This window comes from Somniosus microcephalus, chromosome 4 (assembly GCF_052327205.1).
Source record: "Somniosus microcephalus isolate GS21.2 chromosome 4, FLI_Smic_1.0, whole genome shotgun sequence".
Taxonomy (NCBI): Eukaryota; Metazoa; Chordata; class Chondrichthyes; order Squaliformes; family Somniosidae; genus Somniosus; species Somniosus microcephalus.
Window position 1 is genome coordinate 74,031,390 of NC_140990.1, and position 21,558 is coordinate 74,052,947.

The window sequence follows — 21,558 nt, forward strand, 5'->3', positions numbered from 1 at the left end:
GTTTTGGAGAGTGGGGTGAAAGAGGAGTTGGGGTGAGGGGGTTGGAGAGTAGTGGTGAAAGAGAAGTTGGGGTGAGAGGGTTGGAGAGTAGGGGTGAAAGAGGAGTTGGGGTGAGGGCGTTGGAGAGTAGGGGTGAAAGAGGAGTTGGGGTGAGGGGGTTGGTGTGTAGGGGCGAAAGAGGAGTTGGGGTGTGGGGGTTGGAGAGTAGGGGTGAAAGAGGAGTTGGGGTGAGGTGGTTGGAGAGTAGGCCTGAAAGAGGAGTTGGGATGAGGGGGTTGGAGAGTAGGGGTGAAAGAGGAGTTGGGATGAGGGGGATGGAGAGTAGGGGTGAAAAAGGAGTTGGGGTGAGGGGGGTTGGAGAGTAGGGGTGAAAGAGGAGTTGGGGTGAGGGGGTTGGTGAGTAAGGGTGAAAGAGGAGTTGGGGTGAGGGGTTGGAGAGTAGGGGTGAAAGAGGAGTTGGGGTGAGGGGGGTTGGAGAGTAGGCGTGAAAGAGGAGTTGGGGAGGGGGGGGTTGGAGAGTAGGGGTGAAAGAGGAGTTGGGGTGAGGGGGTTGGAGAGTAAGGGTGAAGGAGGAGTTGGGGTGAGGGGGTTGATGTGCAGGGGTGAAAGCCGAGTTGGGGTGAGGGGGGTTGGAGACTAGGGGTGAAAGAGTAGTTGGGGTGAGGGGGGTTGGAGAGTAGGGGTGAAAGAGGAGTTGGGGTGAGGGGGTTGGAGAGTAGGGGTGAAAGAGGAGTTGGGGTGAGGGGGGTTGGAGAGTAGGGGTGAAAGAGGAGTTGGTGTGAGGGGGTTGGAGAGTAGGGGTGAAAGAGGAGTTGGGGTGAGGGGGGTTGGAGAGCAGGGGTGAAAGAGAAGTTAGGGTGAGGGGGTTGGAGAGTAGGGGTGAAAGAGGAGTTGGGGTGAGGGGGTTGGAGAGTAGGGGTGAAAGAGGAGTTGGGGTGAGGGGGGTTGGAGAGTAGGGGTGAAACAGGAGTTGGGGTGAGGGGGTTGGAGTGTAGGGGTGAAAGAGGAGTTGGGGTGAGGGGGTTTGGAGAGTAGGGGTGAAAGAGGAGTTGGGGTGAGGGGGGTTGGGGAGTAGGGGTGAAAGAGGAGTTGGGGTGAGGGGGTTGGAGAGTAGGGGTGAAAGAGGAGTTGGGGTGAGGGGGGTTGGAGAGTAGGGGTGAAAAAGGAGTTGGGGTGAGGAGGGTTGGAGAGTAGGGGTGAAAGAGGAGTTGGGGTGAGGGGGGTTGGAGAGTAGGGGTGAAAGAGGAGTTGGGGTGAGGGGTTTGGAGAGTAGGGGTGAAAGAGGAGTTGGGGTGAGGGGGGTTGGAGAGTAGGGGTGAAAGAGGAGTTGGGGTGAGGGGGGTTTGAGGGTAGGGGTGAAAGAGGAGTTGGGGTGAGGTTTGGAGAGTAGGGGTGAAAGGAGTTGGGGTGAGGGGGGTTGGAGAGTAGGGGTGAAAGAGGAGTTGGGGTGAGAGGGTTGGAGAGTAGGGGTGAAAGAGGAGTTGGGTGAGGGGGGTTGGAGAGTAGGGGTGAGAGAGGAGTTGGGGTGAGGGGGTTGGAGAGTAGGGGTGAAAGAGGAGTTGGGGTTAGGGGGTTTGGAGAGTAGGGGTGAAAGAGGAGTTGGGGTGAGGGGGGATGGAGCGTAGGGGTGAAAGAGGAGTTGGGGTGAGGGGGTTGGAGAGTAGGGGTGAAAGAGGAGTTGGACTGAGGGTGTTGGAGAGTAGGGGTGAAAGAGGAGTTTGGGTGAGGGGGGTTGGAGAGTAGGGGTGATAGAGGAGTTGGGGTGAGGAGGGTTGGAGAGTAGGGGTGAAAGAGGTGTTGGGTTGAGGGGGGTTGGAGAGTAGGTGTGAGAGAGGAGTTGGGGTGAGGGGGTTGGAGAGTCGGGGTGAGAGAGGAGTTGGGGTGAGTGAGTTGGAGAGTAGGGGTGAAAGAGTAGTTGGGGTGAGATGGTTGGAGAGTAGGGGTGAAAGAGGAGTTGGGGTGAGTGGGTTGGAGAGTAGGGGTGAAAGAGGAGTTGAAGTGAGGGGGGTTGGAGACTAGGGGTGAAAGAGTAGTTGGGGTGAGGGGGGTTGGAGAGTAGGGGTGAAAGAGGAGTTGGGGTGAGGGGGTTGGAGAGTAGGGGTGAAAGAGGAGTTGGGGTGAGGGGGGTTGGAGAGTAGGGGTGAAAGAGGAGTTGGTGTGAGGGGGTTGGAGAGTAGGGGTGAAAGAGGAGTTGGGGTGAGGGGGGTTGGAGAGCAGGGGTGAAAGAGAAGTTAGGGTGAGGGGGTTGGAGAGTAGGGGTGAAAGAGGAGTTGGGGTGAGGGGGTTGGAGAGTAGGGGTGAAAGAGGAGTTGGGGTGAGGGGGGTTGGAGAGTAGGGGTGAAACAGGAGTTGGGGTGAGGGGGTTGGAGTGTAGGGGTGAAAGAGGAGTTGGGGTGAGGGGGTTTGGAGAGTAGGGGTGAAAGAGGAGTTGGGGTGAGGGGGGTTGGGGAGTAGGGGTGAAAGAGGAGTTGGGGTGAGGGGGGTTGGAGAGTAGGGGTGAAAGAGGAGTTGGGGTGAGGGGGGTTGGAGAGTAGGGGTGAAAAAGGAGTTGGGGTGAGGAGGGTTGGAGAGTAGGGGTGAAAGAGGAGTTGGGGTGAGGGGGGTTGGAGAGTAGGGGTGAAAGAGGAGTTGGGGTGAGGGGTTTGGAGAGTAGGGGTGAAAGAGGAGTTGGGGTGAGGGGGGTTGGAGAGTAGGGGTGAAAGAGGAGTTGGGGTGAGGGGGGTTTGAGGGTAGGGGTGAAAGAGGAGTTGGGGTGAGGTTTGGAGAGTAGGGGTGAAAGGAGTTGGGGTGAGGGGGGTTGGAGAGTAGGGGTGAAAGAGGAGTTGGGGTGAGAGGGTTGGAGAGTAGGGGTGAAAGAGGAGTTGGGTGAGGGGGTTGGAGAGTAGGGGTGAGAGAGGAGTTGGGGTGAGGGGGTTGGAGAGTAGGGGTGAAAGAGGAGTTGGGGTTAGGGGGTTTGGAGAGTAGGGGTGAAAGAGGAGTTGGGGTGAGGGGGGATGGAGAGTAGGGGTGAAAGAGGAGTTGGGGTGAGGGGGTTGGAGAGTAGGGGTGAAAGAGGAGTTGGACTGAGGGTGTTGGAGAGTAGGGGTGAAAGAGGAGTTTGGGTGAGGGGGGTTGGAGAGTAGGGGTGATAGAGGAGTTGGGGTGAGGAGGGTTGGAGAGTAGGGGTGAAAGAGGTGTTGGGTTGAGGGGGGTTGGAGAGTAGGTGTGAGAGAGGAGTTGGGGTGAGGGGGTTGGAGAGTCGGGGTGAGAGAGGAGTTGGGGTGAGTGAGTTGGAGAGTAGGGGTGAAAGAGTAGTTGGGGTGAGATGGTTGGAGAGTAGGGGTGAAAGAGGAGTTGGGGTGAGTGGGTTGGAGAGTAGGGGTGAAAGAGGAGTTGAAGTGAGGGGGGTTGGAGAGTAGGGGTGAAAGAGGAGTTGGGGTGAGGGGGGTTGGAGAGTAGGGGTGAAAGAGGAGTTGGGGTGAGGGGGGTTGGAGAGTAGGGGTGAAAGAGGAGTTGGGGTGAGGTTTGGAGTGTAGGGGTGAAAGAGGAGTTGGGGTGAGGGGGGTTGGAGAGTAGGGGTGAGAGAGGAGTTGGGGTGGGGGGTTGGAGAGTAGGGGTGAAAGAGGAGTTGGGGTGAGGGGGGTTGGAGAGTAGGGGTGAAAGAGGAGTTGAGGTGAGGGGGTTGGAGAGTAGGGATGAAAGAGGAGTTGGGGTGAGGGGGGTTGGAGAGTAGCGGTGAAAGAGGAGATGGAGAGAGGGGGGTTGGAGAGTAGGGGTGAAAGAGGAGTTGAGGTGAGGGGGTTGGAGAGTAGGGATGAAAGAGGAGTTGGTGTGAGGGGGGTTGGGGTGTAGGGGTGAAAGAGGAGTTGGGGTGAGGGGGGGTTGGAGAGTAGGGTTGAAAGAGGAGTTGGGGGTAGGGGGGTTGGAGAGTAGGGGTGAAAGGAGTTGAGGTGAGGGGGTTGGAGAGTAGGGGTGAAAGAGGAGTTGGGGTGAGGGGGTTGGGGAGTAGGGGTGAAAGAGGAGTTGGGGTGAGGGGGGTTGGAGAGTAGGGGTGAAACAGGAGTTGGGGTGAGGGGGTTGGAGTGTAGGGATGAAAGAGGAGTTGGGGTGAGGGCGGTTGGAGAGTAGGGGTGAAAGAGGAGTTGAGGTGAGGGGGGTTGGAGAGTAGGGGTGAAACAGGAGTTGGGGTGAGGGGGTTGGAGAGTAGGTGCGAAAGAGGAGTTGGGATGAGGGGGTTGGAGAGTAGGGGTGAAAGAGGAGTTGGGATGAGGGGGTTGGAGAGTAGGTGTGAAAAAGGAGTTGGGGTGAGGGGGTTGGAGAGTAGGGGTGAAAGAGGTGTTGGGTGAGGGGTTTGAAGAGTAGGGGTGAAAGAGGAGTTGGGGTGAGGGGGTTGGTGAGTAAGGGTGAAAGAGGAGTTGGGGTGAGGGGGTTGGAGAGTAGGGGTGAAAGAGGAGTTGGGGTGAGGGGGGTTGGAGAGTCGGCGTGAAAGAGGAGTTGGGGTGAGGGGGGTTGGAGAGTAGGGGTGAAACAGGAGTTGGGGTGCGGGGGGTTGGAGAGTAGGGGTGAAAGAGGAGTTGGGGTGAGGGGGGTTGGAGTGTAGGGGTGAAAGAGGAGTTGGGGTGAGGGGCGTTGGAGTGTAGGGGTGAAAGAGGAGTTGGGGTGAGGGGGGTTGGAGAGTAGGGGTGAAAGCCGAGTTGGGGTGAGGGGGATGGAGAGTAGGGGTGAAAGAGGAGTTGGGGTGAGGGGGGTTGGAGAGTAGGGGTGAAAGAGGAGTTTGGGTGAGGGGGGTTGGAGTGTAGGGGTGAAAGAGGAGTTGGTGTGAGGGTTTGGAGAGTAGGGGTGAAAGAGGAGTTGGGGTGAGGGGGTTTGGAGAGTCGGGGTGAAAGAGGAGTTGGTGTGAGGGGGTTGGAGAGTAGGGGTGAAAGAGGAGTTGGGGTGAGTGGGGTTGGAGAGTAGGGGTGAAAGAGGAGTTGGGGTGAGAGGGGTTGGAGAGTAGGGGTGAAAGAGGAGTTGGGGTGAGGGGGGTTGGAGTGTAGGGGTGAAAGAGGAGTTGGTGTGAGGGGGTTGGAGAGTAGGGGTGAAAGAGGAGTTGGGGTGAGGGGGGTTGGAGAGTCGGGGTGAAAGAGGAGTTGGTGTGAGGGGGTTGGAGAGTAGGGGTGAAAGAGGAGTTGGGGTGAGTGGGGTTGGAGAGTAGGGGTGAAAGAGGAGTTAGGGTGAGGGGGTTGGAGAGTAGGGGTGAAAGAGGAGTTGGGCTGAGGGGGGTTGGAGAGCAGGAGTGAAACAGGAGTTGGGGTGAGGGGGTTGGAGTGTAGGGGTGAAAGAGGAGTTGGGGTGAGGGGGGCTTGGAGAGTAGGGGTGAAAGAGGAGTTGGGGTGAGGGGGGTTGGAGAGTAGGGGTGAAAGAGCAGTTGGGGTGAGGGGGGTTGGAGAGTAGGTGTGAAATAGGAGTTGGGGTGAGGGGGGTTGGAGAGTAGGGGTGAAAGAGGAGTTGGGGTGAGGGGTTTGGAGAGTAGGGGTGAAAGAGGAGTTGGGGTGAGGGGTTGGAGAGTGGGGGTGAAAGAGGAGTTGGGGTGAGGGGGGTTGGAGAGTAGGGGTGAAAGAGGAGTTGGGGTCAGGGGGGTTTGAGAGTAGGGGAGAAAGAGGAGTTGGGGTGAGGGGGTTGGAGAGCAGGGGTGAAAGAGCAGTTGGGGTGAGGGGGGTTGGAGAGTAGGGTTCAAAGAAGAGTTGGGGTGAGGGGTGTTGGAGAGTAGGGTTGAAAGAGGAGTTGGGGTGAGGGGTTTGGAGAGTAGGGCTGAAAGAGGAGTTGGGGTGAGGGGGGTTTGAGAGTAGGGGTGAATGAGGAGTTGGGGTGAGGGGGGTTGGAGAGTAGGGGTGAAAGAGGAGTTGGGGTGAGGGTGGTTGGGGAGTAGGGGTGAAAGAGGAGTTGGGGTGACGGGGGTTGGAGAGTAGGGGTGAAAGAGGAGTTGGGGTGAGGGGGGTTGCAGAGTAGTGGTGAAAGAGGAGTTGGGGTGAGGGGGTTTGGAGAGTAGGGGTGACAGAGGAGTTGGTGTGAGGGGGTTGGAGAGTAGGTGTGAAAGAGGAGTTGGGGTGAGGGAGTTGGAGAGTAGGGGTGAAAGAGGAGTTGGGGTGAGGGGGTTGGAGAGTGGAGGTGAAAGAGGAGTTGGGGTGAGGGGTGTTGGAGAGTAGAGGTGAAAGAGGAGTTGGGGTGAGGGGGGTTGGAGTGTAGGGGTGAAAGAGCAGTTGGGGTGAGGGGGTTGGAGAGTAGGGTTGAAAGAGGAGTTCGGGTGAGGGGGGTTTGAGAGTAGGGGTGAAAGAGGAGTTGGGGTGAGGGGGGTTTGAGAGTAGGGGTGAAAGAGGAGTTAGGGTAAGGGGGGTTGGAGAGTAGGAGTGAAAGAGGAATTGGGGTGAGGGGTTTGGAGAGTAGGAGTGAAAGAGGAGTAAGGGTGAGGGGGGTTGGAGAATCCCCATGTACAGTCCCAGGTTTAGAATCCCCATGTCGATTCCCAGGATTAGGATCCCCATGTACAGCCCCAGGTTTAGAAGCCCCATTTACAGTTCCAGGATTAGGATCCTCATGTACAGTCCCGTGGTTAGAATCCCCATTTCCAGCCCCAGGGTTAGAATCCCCATGTACGGTCCCAGGGTTAGAATCCCCATGTACAGTCCCAGGGTTATAAACCCCATGTACAATCCCAGGGTGAGAATCCCCATGTACAGTCCGGGGTTAAAATCCCCATGTGCAGTCCCAGGGTTGGAATCCCTATGTACAGTCCCAGGGTTAGAATCCTGATGTCCAGTCCCAGGGTTAGAATCCCCGTGTACAGTCCCAGGGTTAGAATCCCCATGTACAGTCCCAAGATTAGGATCCCCATGTACAGTCCCAGGGTTAGAATCCCCATGTACGGCCCCAGGGTTAGAATCCACATCGACAGTCCCAGGTATGGAATCCACATGTACAGTCCCAGGGTTAAAATCCCCATTTACAGTCCCAGGGTTAGAATCCTCATGTGCAGGCCCAGGGTTAGAATCCCCATGTACAGTCCCAGGGTTAGAATCCCCATGTACAGTCCCAGGGTTAGAATCCCCATGTACAGTCCCAGGGTTAGAATCCCCATGTACAGTCCCATGGTTAGAATCCCCATCTACAGTGCCAGGGTTAGAATCCCCATGTACAGTCCCAGGGTTAGAATCCCTGTGTACAGTCCCCGGGTTAGAATCCCCATGTACAGTCCCAAGATTAGGATCCCCATGTACAGTCCCAGGGTTAGAATCCCCATGTACGGCCCCAGGGTTAGAATCCCCATGTACAGTCCCAGGGTTAGAATCCCCATGTACGGCCCCAGGGTTAGAATCCACATCGACAGTCCCAGGTATGGAATCCACATGTACAGTCCCAGGGTTAAAATCCCCATTTACAGTCCCAGGGTTAGAATCCTCATGTGCAGGCCCAGGGTTAGAATCCCCATGTACAGTCCCAGGGTTAGAATCCCCATGTACAGTCCCAGGGTTAGAATCCCCATGTACAGTCCCAGGGTTAGAATCCCCATGTACAGTCCCATGGTTAGAATCCCCATCTACAGTGCCAGGGTTAGAATCCCCATGTACAGTCCCAGGGTTAGAACCCCTGTGTACAGTCCCCGGGTTAGAATCCCCATGTACAGTCCCAAGATTAGGATCCCCATGTACAGTCCCAGGGTTAGAATCCCCATGTACGGCCCCAGGGTTAGAATCCCCATGTACAGTCCCAGGGTTAGAATCCCCATGTACGGCCCCAGGGTTAGAATCCACATCGACAGTCCCAGGTATGGAATCCACATGTACAGTCCCAGGGTTAGAGTCCCCATGTACAGTCCCAGGGTTAGAATCCTCATGTACAGTCCCAAGATTAGGATCCCCATGTACAGTCCCAAGATTAGGATCCCCATGTACAGTCCCAGGGTTAGAATCCCCATGTACAGTCCCAGGGTTAGAATCCCCATCTACAGTCCCAGGGTTAGAATCCCCATGTACAGTCCCAGGGTTAGAATCCCCATCTACAGTCCCAGGGTTAGAATCCCCATCTACAGTCCCAGGGTTAGAATCCCCATGTACAGTCCCAGGGTTAGAATCCCCATCTACAGGCCCAGGGTTAGAATCCCCATGTACAGTCCCAGGGTTAGAATCCCCATGTACAGTCCCAGGGTTAGAATTCCCATGTACAGTCCCAGGGTTAGAATCCCCATCTACAGTGCCAGGGTTAGAATCCCCATGTACACTCCCAGGGTTAGAATCCCCATGTACAGTCACAGGGTTAGAATCCCCATGTACGGCCCCAGGGTTAGAATCCACATCGACAGTCCCAGGTATGGATTCCACATGTACAGTCCCAGGGTTAGAGTCCCCATGTACAGTCCCAGGGTTAGAATCCCCATCTACAGTCCCAGGGTTAGAATCCCCATGTACAGTCCCAGGGTTAGAATCCCCATGTACAGTCCCAGGGTTAGAATCCCCATCTACAGTCCCAGGGTTAGAATCCCCATCTACAGTCCCAGGGTTAGAATCCCCATGTACAGTCCCAGGGTTAGAATCCCCATCTACAGTCCCAGGGTTAGAATCCCCATGTACAGTCCCAGGGTTAGAATCCCCATCTACAGTCCCAGGGTTAGAATCCCCATGTACAGTCCCAGGGTTAGAATCCCCATCTACAGTCCCAGGGTTAGAATCCCCATGTACAGTCCCAGGGTTAGAATCCCCATGTACAGTCCCAGGGTTAGAATCCCCATCTACAGTCCCAGGGTTAGAATCCCCATCTACAGTCCCAGGGTTAGAATCCCCATGTACAGTCCCAGGGTTAGAATCCCCATCTACAGTCCCAGGGTTAGAATCCCCATGTACAGTCCCAGGGTTAGAATCCCCATGTACAGTCACAGGGTTAGAATCCCCATGTACAGTCCCAGGGTTAGAATCCCCATGTACAGTCCCAGGGTTAGAATCCCATGTACAGTCCCAGGGTTAGAATCCCCATGTACAGTCCCAGGGTTAGAATCCCATGTACAGTCCCAGGGTTAGACTCCCCATGTACACTCCCAGGGTTAGAATCCCCATGTACAGTCCCAGGGTTAGAATCCCCATCTACAGTCCCAGGGTTAGAATCCCCATGTACAGTCCCAGGGTTAGAATCCCCATCTACAGTCCCAGGGTTAGAATCCCCATGTACAGTCCCAGGGTTAGAATCCCCATCTACAGTCCCAGGGTTAGAATCCCCATGTACAGTCCCAGGGTTAGAATCCCCATGTACAGTCCCAGGGATAGAATCCCTATGTGCAGTCCCAGGAATAGAATCCCCATGTACAGTCCCAGGGTTAGAATCCCCATGTACACTCCCAGGGTTAGAATCCCCATGTACAGTCACAGGGTTAGAATCCCCATGTACAGTCCCAGGGTTAGAATCCCCATGTACAGTCCCAGGGTTAGAATCCCCATGTACAGTCCCAGGGTTAGAATCCCCATGTACAGTCCCAGGGTTAGAATCCCATGTACAGTCCCAGGGTTAGACTCCCCATGTACACTCCCAGGGTTAGAATCCCCATGTACAGTCACAGGGTTAGAATCCCCATGTACACTCCCAGGGTTAGAATCCCCATGTACAGTCACAGGGTGTAATGAAATCTGTTTGTCTTGCCTGTATTCGTTTTGCACTCATGTATATTACCCTCCTTCACACGGTGTATAGTTTCACTTCCTCTTTCCTGACTAACCTGGAATGTTCCAGGTCTTGGCTCTTGGCTCCACCCCTGACTTCTCTTACATAAAGATCCCAGGATCTTTATGACTCATTCCTGCGAGCCAGTCAGTGTGTTGAGATGTTAGCTCCGATCTTAGTGATTAAAAGCCAACTTGTTAAAGTTTATAACTTCTAGTTTTGTGGTTCTTGAAGGCACATCAATTTTAATCACTAAAGAATACTAGGATGTATCGACTCCTAAAACCAGAGCGTCTGGACTTGGATCCACATTCTGCTGAAGTATCAAATCAATTTGGACACTGGCTCAAATGCTTCGAACTGTTCGCGAGGGCGTCATCCGCTAGCGAGGTAGATAAACTGAGTCTACTGACTACTCGCGTTAATCATCGGATTTATTTGTTCATCCGGGACGCCACCTCTTACACGGAGGCCATCACTATCCTGAAGGCCCAATACCAGAGGCCGGCAAACTAAGTGTACGCCAGACATCTGCTGGCTACACGCAGGCAGCGACCTGAGGAATCAATGGACGATTACTTACAGGGCCTAAAGGACTTGGTCTGGGACTGTAACTGCAAGGCCGTGACGGCCAACGCGTACTCTGACGAATTGGTCCGCGATTCCTTCATCACGGGCCTCAAATCGAATTATATCCGGCAGAGACTGCTGGAGAAGGAGGCCCTGGACTTCAAAAAGGCAGTGGCCACTGCGCGATCGCTGGACGTGGCCCAGAAAAACTCTGACTCTTATTCTTCCGGCCATGCGGCCCTCACCGCCTCGTGCGCGCCAAGCAGGCCGCCATCTTGGAATCAGCCATCTTCCCCATCCAGGTCTCAGACCAGCTCTACAGCGCCGGAGTCCCCACACAGAAGTTCACCCAGGAGTCCTACTACAGCGGCAATATCTCGAGGCCCGAAATGCTACTTCTGCGGCTAGGCCAAGCACCCCAGACAACGATGCCCAGCGAAGGATGCTACATGCTTCAAATGTAAGAAAAAGGGGCATTTTAGCAAAGTCTGCAGGGGGAATCCGATTTCCAACTCCGTCACCGCCTCGTGCGTGCCGTGCAGGCCGCCATCTTGGGATCCGCCATCTTTTCCCGACTCAACGGCCGCCCAGGGCCCAACAGTGGCTTCGATCACGGTGGATCAATCCAGGCCACACCCGTTGACAAAATCCATGATGGACATACAGGTAAGCGGGAATTTAACGAAATCTTTAATTGACTGTGGGAGTACCGAGAGTTTTATCCACCCTAGCCTGGTACGGCAGCACTCATTAATGGTAACCCCTACACGGAGCAGAATTGCTATGGCTGCTAAGCCCCACACTTCGGACATTTTGGGCTACTGTGTGGTAACACTGACTGTAAAAGGCACGGACTACAAGGATTTTAAACTCCTCGTGATGCCAGAACTCTGTGTTAATGTAATCTTGGGCCTGAACTTCCAGTGCCACCACGAAAGTGTCACGCTAGCATATGGCGGGTCCCAGCCGCCACTCACAGTCTGTGGCCTATCAACCTTAAAAATCAGCCCGCCCCCTTTATTCGCTAATCTCGCTCCGAACTGTAGGCCCATAGTGACCAAAAGTAGATGGTACAGTCTGGAAGACAGACACTTTATCAAGGTGGAAGTGGACAGACTCCTGCGGGAAGGCATTATTGAATGCAGTACCAGTCCGTGGCGTGCCCAAGTAGTCATAGTTAAAAATAGCGAAAAGAAACGGATGGTAATTGACTACAGCCAGACTGTTAATATTTATACCCAGCTGGACGCCTACCCTTTGCCCCGCATATCAGAAATGGTCAACCAGACCGCGCAATACCGAGTCTTCTCGACTATCGACCTCAAATCCGCGTATCACCAGCTCCCCATTAGAACGGAGGACCGCCCATACACCGCCTTTGAGGCGAACGGACACCTCTACCATTTTCTCAGAGTGCCCTTCGGGGTAACAAATGGAGTCTCGGTCTTCCAACGTGAGATGGACCGCATGGTTGACGAGAATAAACTACAAGCTACCTACCCCTATCTGGACAATGTCACTATCTGCGGGCTCAACCAGCAAGACCACGATCTAAATCTTGCGAGATTTTTAAAAACTGCCCTAAAGCTGAATCTAACCTACAACGAAGACAAATGTGTCTTCAACACAACCCGTCTCTGTATCCTCGGCTGTGTGGTGGAAGATGGGGTAATTGGACCGGACCCTGACCGATTACGCCCCCTAAAGGAACTGCCCCTGCCACACAATCCCAAAGCCTTAAAAAGGTGCCTGGGATTTTTTTCGTATTATGCCCAATGGGTGCCCATTTACTCTGATAAGGCCCGACCCCTCATTAAATCGACATCCTTCCCACTATCAGCTGAAGCTCGGGAGGCTTTCACCAGTATCAAACAGAACATTGAAAGGGCTGCACTGTGTGCAGTGGACGAAAGCATTCCCTTTCAAGTCGAAAGCGATGCGTCAGACTTTGCTTTAGCTGTGACCCTCAATCAGGCTGGGAGACCTGTGGCCTTCTTCTCCCGAACCCTTCAGGGACCTGAAATCAGGCACTCTTCTGTCGAGAAGGAGGCACAGGCTATAGTGGAGGCAGTGCGGCACTGGAGACACTACCTAGCCGGCAATCGTTTCACCCTGCTCACCGACCAGCGGTCGGTGGCTTTCATGTTTAATAACAAACAAAGGGGGAAAATCAAGAATGACAAAATACTCAGGTGGAGGATCGAACTATCCACGTTCAACTATGATATTATGTACAGGCCGGGAGCCCTTAATGAACCCCCAGACGCCCTATCGCAGGGAATGTGTGCCAGCATTCATACGGACAAATTACAGGGTCTCCACAACGACCTCTGTCACCCAGGGGTCACCCGACTATACCATTTTATAAAGTCCCGCAATCTGCCCCACTCCATCGAGGAGGTCAGGGCAATGACCAGAGCCTGCCGCATCTGTGCGGAATGCAAGCCTCGTTTCTACAGGCCTGACCGTGCACACCTTATCAAAGCCACACGGCCATTCGAGCGACTAAGTCTGGACTTCAAGGGACACCTTCCCTCTGCCGACCGTAACGTATACTTCCTCAATATCATCGATGAATTTTCCCGCTTCCCCTTCGCCATTCCCTGCCCAGACATGACCAGTGCCACGGTCATCAAGTGTCTCGGTAATCTATTCTGCATGTTTGGCATGCCGAACTACATACACAGCGATAGGGGGACGTCATTTATGAGTGACGAATTGTGCCAGTTCTGGCTCTCAAAGGGGATAGCCACTAGCAGAACCACTAGCTACAACCCCCGGGGTAATGGGCAAGTGGAAAGGGAGAATGCTACTGTTTGGAAGGCTGTCACGTTAGCCTTAAAGTCAAAAGGCCTTCCGGCCTCCTGCTGGCAGGAAGTCCTCCCAGACGTGCTCCACTCCATAAGGTCTCTGTTATGTACCGCCACTAACGCTACCCCTCACGAAAAGATGTTCGTTTCCCCCTGGAAATCCACCTCGGGCATATCTCTACCCGCGTGGCTGACGTCTCCGGGGACAGTACTATTGCGGAAGCACGTGAGAGGCCATAAAACGGACCCCCTTGTGGAAAAGGTACAGCTCCTCCATGCAAACCCTCGGTACGCCTATATCGAATACTCTGACGGGCGAGAGGACACTGTTTCCATAAAAGACCTCGCTCCCTCGGGGAGCGGAGAGAACGATGAGAGACTACCCGAGGAAGACCTACACCAAAAAGAGACAGGACGCCCAGAGGTATCAATACCCAACTTTAACCTGGAGGACACTGCAGATAACCTGGAAGACACTGCGGAGGCCCAGACAGCGGAGGAACCAGAATCCACTCCCCTAGAGGCACCCCAACCGGCTTTGCGCCGATCACTGAGAACCGCAAAACCTCCTGACAGACTCACTTATACCAACTTTTAAGAAACATCACCCCGATGGACTAAATCTAAAGAAGGGGTGAATGTAATGAAATCTGTTTGTCTTGCCTGTATTCGTTTTGCACTCATGTATATAACCCTCCCCCACACTGTGTATAGTTTCACTTCCTCTTCCCTGACTAACCTGGAAGGTTCCAGGTCTTGGCTCTTGGCTCCGCCCCTGACCTCTCTTACTTAAAGATCCCAGGATCTGTATGAATCATTCCTGTGAGCCAGTCAGTGTGTTGAGATGTTAGCTCCGATCTTAGTGATTAAAAACCAACTTGTTAAAGTTTATAACTTCTAGTTTTGTGGTTATTGAAGGCACATCACAGGGTTAGAAGCCCCATGTACAGTCGCAGGGTTAGAATCCCCATGTACAGACCCAGGGTTGAAACCCCATGTACAGTCGCAGGGTTGGAATCCCCATGTACAGTCCCAGGGTTAGAATCCCCATGTACAGTCCCAGGGTTAGCAACCCCATTTACAGTCGCAGGGTTAGAATCCCCATGTACAGTTGCAGGGTTAGAAACCCCATGTACAGTCGCAGGTTTAGAATCCCCATGTACAGTCCCAGGGTTAGAATCCCCATGTATAGTCCCAGGGTTAGAATCCCCATGTACAGTCCCAGGGTTAGAAACCCCATGTACAGTCCCAGGGTTAGAATCACCATGTACAGTCCCAGGGTTTGATTCCCTGTGTACAGTCCCAGGTTTAGAAGCCCCATGTATAGTCCCAGGGTTAGAAACCCCATGTACAGTTCCAGGGTTAGAAACCCCATGTACAGTCCCAGGGTTGGAATCCCCATGTATAGTCCCAGGTTTAGAATCCCCATGTGCAGTCCTAGGGTTAGAATCCCCATGTACAGTCCCAGGGTTAGAATACTCATGTACAGTCTCACGGTTAGAAACCCCATGTACAGTCCCCGGGTTAGAATCCCCATGTACAGTCCCAGGGTTAGAATCCCCATGTACAGTCCCAGGTTTAGAATCCCCATATACAGTCCCAGGGTTAGAATCCCCATGTACAGTCCCAGGATTAAAATCCCCATGTACATTCCCAGGGTTAGAATCCCCATGTACTGTCCCAGGGTTAGAAACCCCATATACAGTCCTAGGGTTAGAATCCCCATTTACATTACCAGGGTTAGAATCCCCATGTACTGTCCCAGGGTTATAATCCCCATGTACAGTCCCAGGGTTAGAATCCCCAAGTACAGTCCCAGGTTTAGAATCCCCACGTACAGTTCCAGGGTTAGAATCCCCATGTACAGACCCAGGTTTAGAATCCCCATGTACAGTCCCAGGGTTTGAATCCCCATGTACAGTCCCAAGGATATAATCCCCATGTACAGTCCCAGGGTTAGAATCCCCATGTATAGTCCCAGGGTTAGAATCCCCATGTACAGTCCCAGGGTTAGAAACCCCATGTACAGTCCCAGGGTTAGAATCACCATGTACAGTCCCAGGGTTTGATTCCCTGTGTACAGTCCCAGGTTTAGAAGCCCCATGTATAGTCCCAGGGTTAGAAACCCCATGTACAGTTCCAGGGTTAGAAACCCCGTGTACAGTCCCAGGGTTGGAATCCCCATGTATAGTCCCAGGTTTAGAATCCCCATGTGCAGTCCTAGGGTTAGAATCCCCATGTACAGTCCCAGGGTTAGAATACTCATGTACAGTCCCAGGGTTAGAACCCCCATGTACAGTCCCAGGGTTGGAATTCCCATGTACAGTCCCAGGGTTAGAAACCCCATATACAGTCCCAGGTTTAGAATCCCCATGTACAGTCCCAGGATTAGAATCCCCATGTACAGTCTCACGGTTAGAATCCCCATGTACAGTCCCAGGGTTAGAAACCCCATATACAGTCCCAGGTTTAGAATCCCCATGTACAGTCTCACGGTTAGAAACCCCATATACAGTCCCAGGGTTAGAAACCCCATATACAGTCCCAGGTTTAGAATCCCCATGTACAGTCCCAGGGTTAGAATCCCCATGTACAGTCCCCGGGTTAGAATCCCCATGTACAGTCCCAGGGTTAGAATCCCCATGTACAGTCCCAGGTTTAGAATCCCCATATACAGTCCCAGGGTTAGAATCCCCATGTACAGTCCCAGGATTAAAATCCCCATGTACATTCCCAGGGTTAGAATCCCCATGTACTGTCCCAGGGTTAGAAACCCCATATACAGTCCTAGGGTTAGAATCCCCATTTACATTACCAGGGTTAGAATACCCATGCACAGTCCCAGGGTTAGAATCCCCATATACAGTCCCAGGGTTAGTATCCCCATGTACAGTCCCAGGGTTAGAATCCCCATGTACAGTCCCAGGTTTAGAATCCCCATATACAGTCCCAGGGTTAGAATCCCCATGTACAGTCCCAGGATTAAAATCCCCATGTACATTCCCAGGGTTAGAATCCCCATGTACAGTCCTAGGGTTAGAATCCCCATTTACATTACCAGGGTTAGAATCCCCATGTACAGTCCCAGTGTTAGAATCCCCATGTACAGTCCCAGGGTTAGAATCCCCATGTACAGTCCCAGGGTTAGAATCCCCACGTACAGCCCCAGGGTTAGAATTCCCATGTACAGTCCCAGGGTTAGAATCCCCATGTACAGTCCCAGGGTTAGAATCCCCACGTACAGCCCCAGGGTTAGAATTCCCATGTACAGTCCCAGTGTTAGAATCCCCATGTACAGTCCCAGGGTTAGAATCCCCATGTACAGCCCCAGGGTTAGAATTCCCATGTACAGTCCCAGGGTTAGAATCCCCATGTACAGTCCCAGGGTTAGAATCCCCACGTACAGCCCCAGGGTTAGAATTCCCATGTACAATCCCAGGGTTAGAATCCCCATGTACTGTCCCAGGGTTAGAATCCCCATGTACAGTCCCAGGGTTAGAATCCCCATGTAAAGTCCCAGGGTTAGAATCCCCATGTACAGTCCCAGGGTTAGAATCCCCATGTATAGTCCCAGGGTTAGAAACCATGCGTTGGCAATGAGCTTGGGCCCCAGCACATGCTCACCGTAAAACCCAGGTCAAGTGCAAGCCCACTGTGCTCACTCTGAACCCAGTTTGCTGCTCCCTCTGTGCCCAGCACTGCCTGCTCCCCGGGCGCACGGCAGTGGAATTTCAGCCTCAGCGTTACAAGTTTCATTGGTTACAGGCTGGAGAGAGGAATAATTCAAACTGACCCAGAGCTGTGTGATTGGTTCAGTCTGTATATCACTGACGGGCCCTTTTAAATTTGAGTGGTCAGGTATTCAAATTCCCAGTAACTCTAATCCCGGATATAAAAGAGGGGAGAGCTGTGTTTAAATCAGAGTCTCCTTGGAGATTCTCTGAGTGAAGGACCTGGTCAGCTTGAAATTCGAATCAGACAATTCAGTGAGAAATTTCCAATTTGTAGTTTTTGACCAATATCGACTTGCACGGGGATGGGGCATTCTAGAATAAGGCAGGAACCGTTCAGGATTTGAAATTTATTTAAAATGAATTTGAGGGATGTGGTCAACCACTTTTATCGTTCACTATCGTTACACTATAGTTATCACTGTTGTATTGTTATCACCGTTCTCACTGTTGTATCACTATACGAGGTCGCCTCTTGTCGCGCTGTTATACCTGGGCTGACCACCTCCGACTCCGCCCATGGCTCCACCTACCTGCCCAGGTATAAAGGTAGTCGACTGGCTGGTATTCCTCCTTGTTGGACCCGATCACCCACGAGGGTGGGCTCTGTTATTTAGTCAATAAAAACCTTTAGTTACGTTCCTAACTCGTCGCTTTTTATTGGACGAATTGATAGGTATATCAATTTTATTGACTAAATTCTAAAGATGTTTGCTACTGACCAGCCAGAAGCCCTCCCAGAAGCACAGCCACAGCAGCCTTCAGACACCGGGCTACACCAGCCACGCCAGCCGGCTTGGCTGCAAGCCCTCAAACCACCGTACCTGGATCTAAACCCACAGGCAGCAAACTCAGCCCTCAACTTCAAACACTGGCTGGACTGCTTCGAATCCTACCTGGAAGAATCCGGCATCCCGCAGAGATCCAAACTAAGACTTCTGAACGCCCAAGCGAGCCCGAGAGTATACGCACTCATCCAGGACACGACTACATACGAGGCCGCTATCAACCGACTGAAACAGCAGTACCGGAGCCCGGTAAATTACATGTACACCAGGCACCTCCTAAGATCCCGCCCGCAACAGCCAGGAGAGTCTGTAGCTGAATTTTTACGGGCGCTAAGAGCACTCGGCAGGAACTGTGACTTTAAAGCGGAGACGGCTGTTGAAAATACGGAAGATAATATCTGCGATGCCTTTGTGAAAGGCCTACGGTCCGACTACTCACGGCAAAGACTGCTTGAAGCTAAAGACCTCGACCTGGACAAAGCTGAAGCCCTCGCTCTCTCCCTAGAGGTGGCCCATCAGGACCAGGAGGCGTTTTCCAGGTACTGCTCGCGACCCTGGGACTCGGGCCCGACCCCTACCGCAATACCCTTCGCAGCACCGCCCCCGGGACCTACCTCAGCGTCGGCGTCCCGGACCCGACCGGGCCCGCCACCCCCGGTACCGGCTCCGACATCGGGCACCCGCGATCGGGCCGCCGGCTGCTTCTTTTGCGGCCAGGAGAAGCACCCGAGGTCGCGCTGCCCAGCCAGGAACTCTACCTGCTCAACCTGCAGGAAGAAAGGCCACTTCTCTAAGGCCTGCAGGAGCAGATCTTCAGAGGCCAGCAGTGCCTCATGCGAACTGTGGGGGCGGCCATCTTCTTTCACGGCAACTGAGGCCAGCATCCCCACACGTGAGTCATGGGGGCGGCCATCTTTGATCAAGGCAACCGACCCCAATAGTGCCTCATGTGAGTTATGGGGGCAGCCATCTTCTCCGCCATTTTGTCCTACCTCGTGGGAGAGGCCATTTTACCCACCACGCCCGACTGCCACCGAGCCCCCGGACCTGACGACCGCCTCGCCCGCAGACGACAACGACTCGCTTACCTACACACTAGCCTCCGTCACTCTGGATCAAGCCCGCCCACACCACCTGTCCAAGTCGATGATGGACATCAAAGTAAATGGCCACGCCACGACCTGCCTGTTCGACAGCGGAAGCACGGAGAGCTTCATCCACCCAGACACGGTGAGCCACTACTCCCTCCCTGTCCTGCCAACGCGCAACCGAATCTCGATGACATCGAGGTCCCACGCCACGGACATTAGCGGCTACTGTGCTGTGACCTTGTCGGTTAAGGGCACAGAGTATAAAAATTTTAAACTCCTCGTCCTCCCCCAGCTCTGCGCTGCCGTCCTACTGGGGCTGGACTTCCAATCCCACCTCCAAAGTGTAACCCTAGCATACGGTGGACCCCTCCCCCCTCTCACAGTCGACAACCAGCGAATGTTAAACCGCCCACCGCGTAACACCTGCAGCCTATCCACCCTCAAGGTGCCGCCACCTTCCCTGTTCGCTAACCTCACCCCCGACTGCAAACCCGTCGCTACCAAGAGCAGGCGGTACAGCGCTGGGGACAGAGCTTTCATTAGCTCTGAGGTGCAGCGTCTCCTGAAGGAGGGCATCATCGAGGGGAGCAATAGCCCCTGGCGTGCCCAGGTCGTGGTCGTTAAGACCGGCGATAAAAATCGCCTGGTCATCGACTACAGCCAGACCATAAACAGATACACCCAGCTGGACGCATACCCCCTTCCCCGCATATCTGACATGGTCAATCAGATTGCACAATACCGCGTATTCTCAACCATTGACCTTAAGTCGGCCTACCACCAGCTCCCTATCCACCCCGAGGACCGCCAGTACACCGCCTTCGAGGCGAATGGGCGCCTATACCACTTCCTTAGGGTCCCCTTCGGTGTCACCAACGGGGTCTCGGTCTTCCAAAGGGAGATGGACCGGATGGTTGACCAGAACGGACTGCAGGCCACATTCCCCTATCTAGATAACGTCACCATCTGCGGCCGCGACCGGCAGGACCACGACGTGAATCTGGAGAAATTCCTCCGTACAGCCCAACGGCTGAACCTCACCTACAATAAGGAGAAATGTGTGTTTAACACCTCGCGCCTTGCCATCCTTGGCTGTGTAGTAGAGAACGGACTCATCGGCCCCGACCCCGAAAGAATGCGTCCCCTCATGGAGCTACCCCTCCCCCACTGCCCTAAGGCACTTAAGAGAACCCTGGGGCTCTTCGCCTACTATGCCCAATGGGTGCCCAATTATGCGGACAAAGCCAGACCCCTCATGAAGTCCACATCCTTCCCCCTCACGGAGGAAGCGTGCGCGGCCTTCTCCCTCATCAAGGGAGACATAGCCAAGGCCACAATGCACGCAGTGGATGAGTCCATCCCCTTCCAAGTGGAGAGCGATGCATCCGACTTCGCCCTAGCCGCTACCCTTAACCAGGAGGGGAGGCCGGTGGCCTTCTTCTCAAGGACCCTACAGGGCCCCGAGATCCGACACTCGTCGGTCGAGAAGGAAGCCCAGGCAATTGTGGAGGCGGTACAGCGCTGGAGGCACTACCTGGCAGGCAAACGATTTACCCTCCTCACCGACCAGCGTTCGGTCGCTTTCATGTTTAATAACAAGCTGAGGGGCAAAATCAAGAATGACAAGATCTTGAGGTGGAGAATCGAGCTATCCACCTACGATTATGATATTTTGTACCGGCCAGGTACGCTGAACGAACCCCCTGATGCTCTTTCACGAATTACATGCGCCAGCGCGCATATTGATAGACTTCAGACCCTCCACAACGACCTCTGCCACCCTGGGGTCACCAGACTTTACCATTTCATTAAGGCCCGCAACCTGACCTACTCCATCGAGGAGGTCAGGACCATGACCAGGGACAGCCAGACCTGCGCCGAGTGCAAACCGCACTTCTATAGGCCAGACAGAGCAAGCCTGATCAAGGCCACCCGCCCCTTCGAGTGCCTGAGCATCGACTTTAAGGGGCCTCTACCGTCATCTGACCGCAATGTGTACTTCCTCAACATCGTTGATGAGTACTCCCGTTTCCCTTTTGCCTTCCCCTGCCCAGACATGACCAGTACCACGGTCATCAAGTGCCTGAACGACCTCTTCGCCTTGTTCGGGTTCCCGAACTATATACATAGTGACCGGGGCTCCTCCTTCATGAGTGAGGAACTCCGTCAGTTCCTACTAGCGAGAGGTATTGCAGCAAGTAGGACCTCCAGCTACAACCCCCGAGGGAACGGCCAGGTGGAAAGAGAGAACGCGACGGTATGGAAGGCCGTCCTCTTAGCCTTAACGTCTAAGGGCCTCCCAACCTCCCGCTGGCAGGAAGTCCTCCCGACAGCGCTGCACTCCATCCGGTCACTACTTTGCACTGCCGTTAACGCCACCCCCCATGAACGAATGTTTGTTTTCCCCAGGAAGTCGATTACGGGAACCACTCTACCAACCTGGCTGACCTCTCCGGGGCCCGTCTTGCTGCGAAAGCACGTGAGGGCCCATAAAACAGACCCCCTGGTCGAGAGGGTGAACCTCCTGCACGCCAACCCCCAGTACGCCTACGTGGCTTACCCAGACGGGCGGGAGGACACTGTCTCCTTACGAGACCTCGCACCCTCGGGCACTCCGGAGACACCACCTTTACCCCCCCCACCACCCCCCCAATTCCAGCCCAGGTAGACGGCATGCCGGAACCCCACGAGCCTTCGCCGACCACGCAGACACCAGCACTAACACCGGATAATGCAGCACCGCCGCTGCGACGATCGGAGAGGCTTACGAGGCCTCCGGACAGACTGACATACCAGAACTGGTAGTACACTTCACCCCGCCGGACTCAAATCTAAACAAGGGGTGAATGTGGTAAACCACTTTTATCGTTCACTATCGTTACACTATAGCTATCACTGTTGTATTGTT

At 54.1% G+C, this 21,558-nt stretch overlaps 2 protein-coding genes across 2 annotated transcripts in view; one reads left to right on the forward strand and one right to left on the reverse strand.

The window, feature by feature from the left end:
* LOC147119234 (uncharacterized) overlaps positions 1–21,558 on the reverse strand; it is a 101,081-nt gene that overhangs the window by 78,021 nt on the left and 1,502 nt on the right. The gene's annotated exons all lie outside the window — the stretch shown is intronic.
* The window catches only part of LOC147119235 (uncharacterized), an 87,753-nt gene that overhangs the window by 34,234 nt on the left and 31,961 nt on the right, over positions 1–21,558 (forward strand). The gene's annotated exons all lie outside the window — the stretch shown is intronic.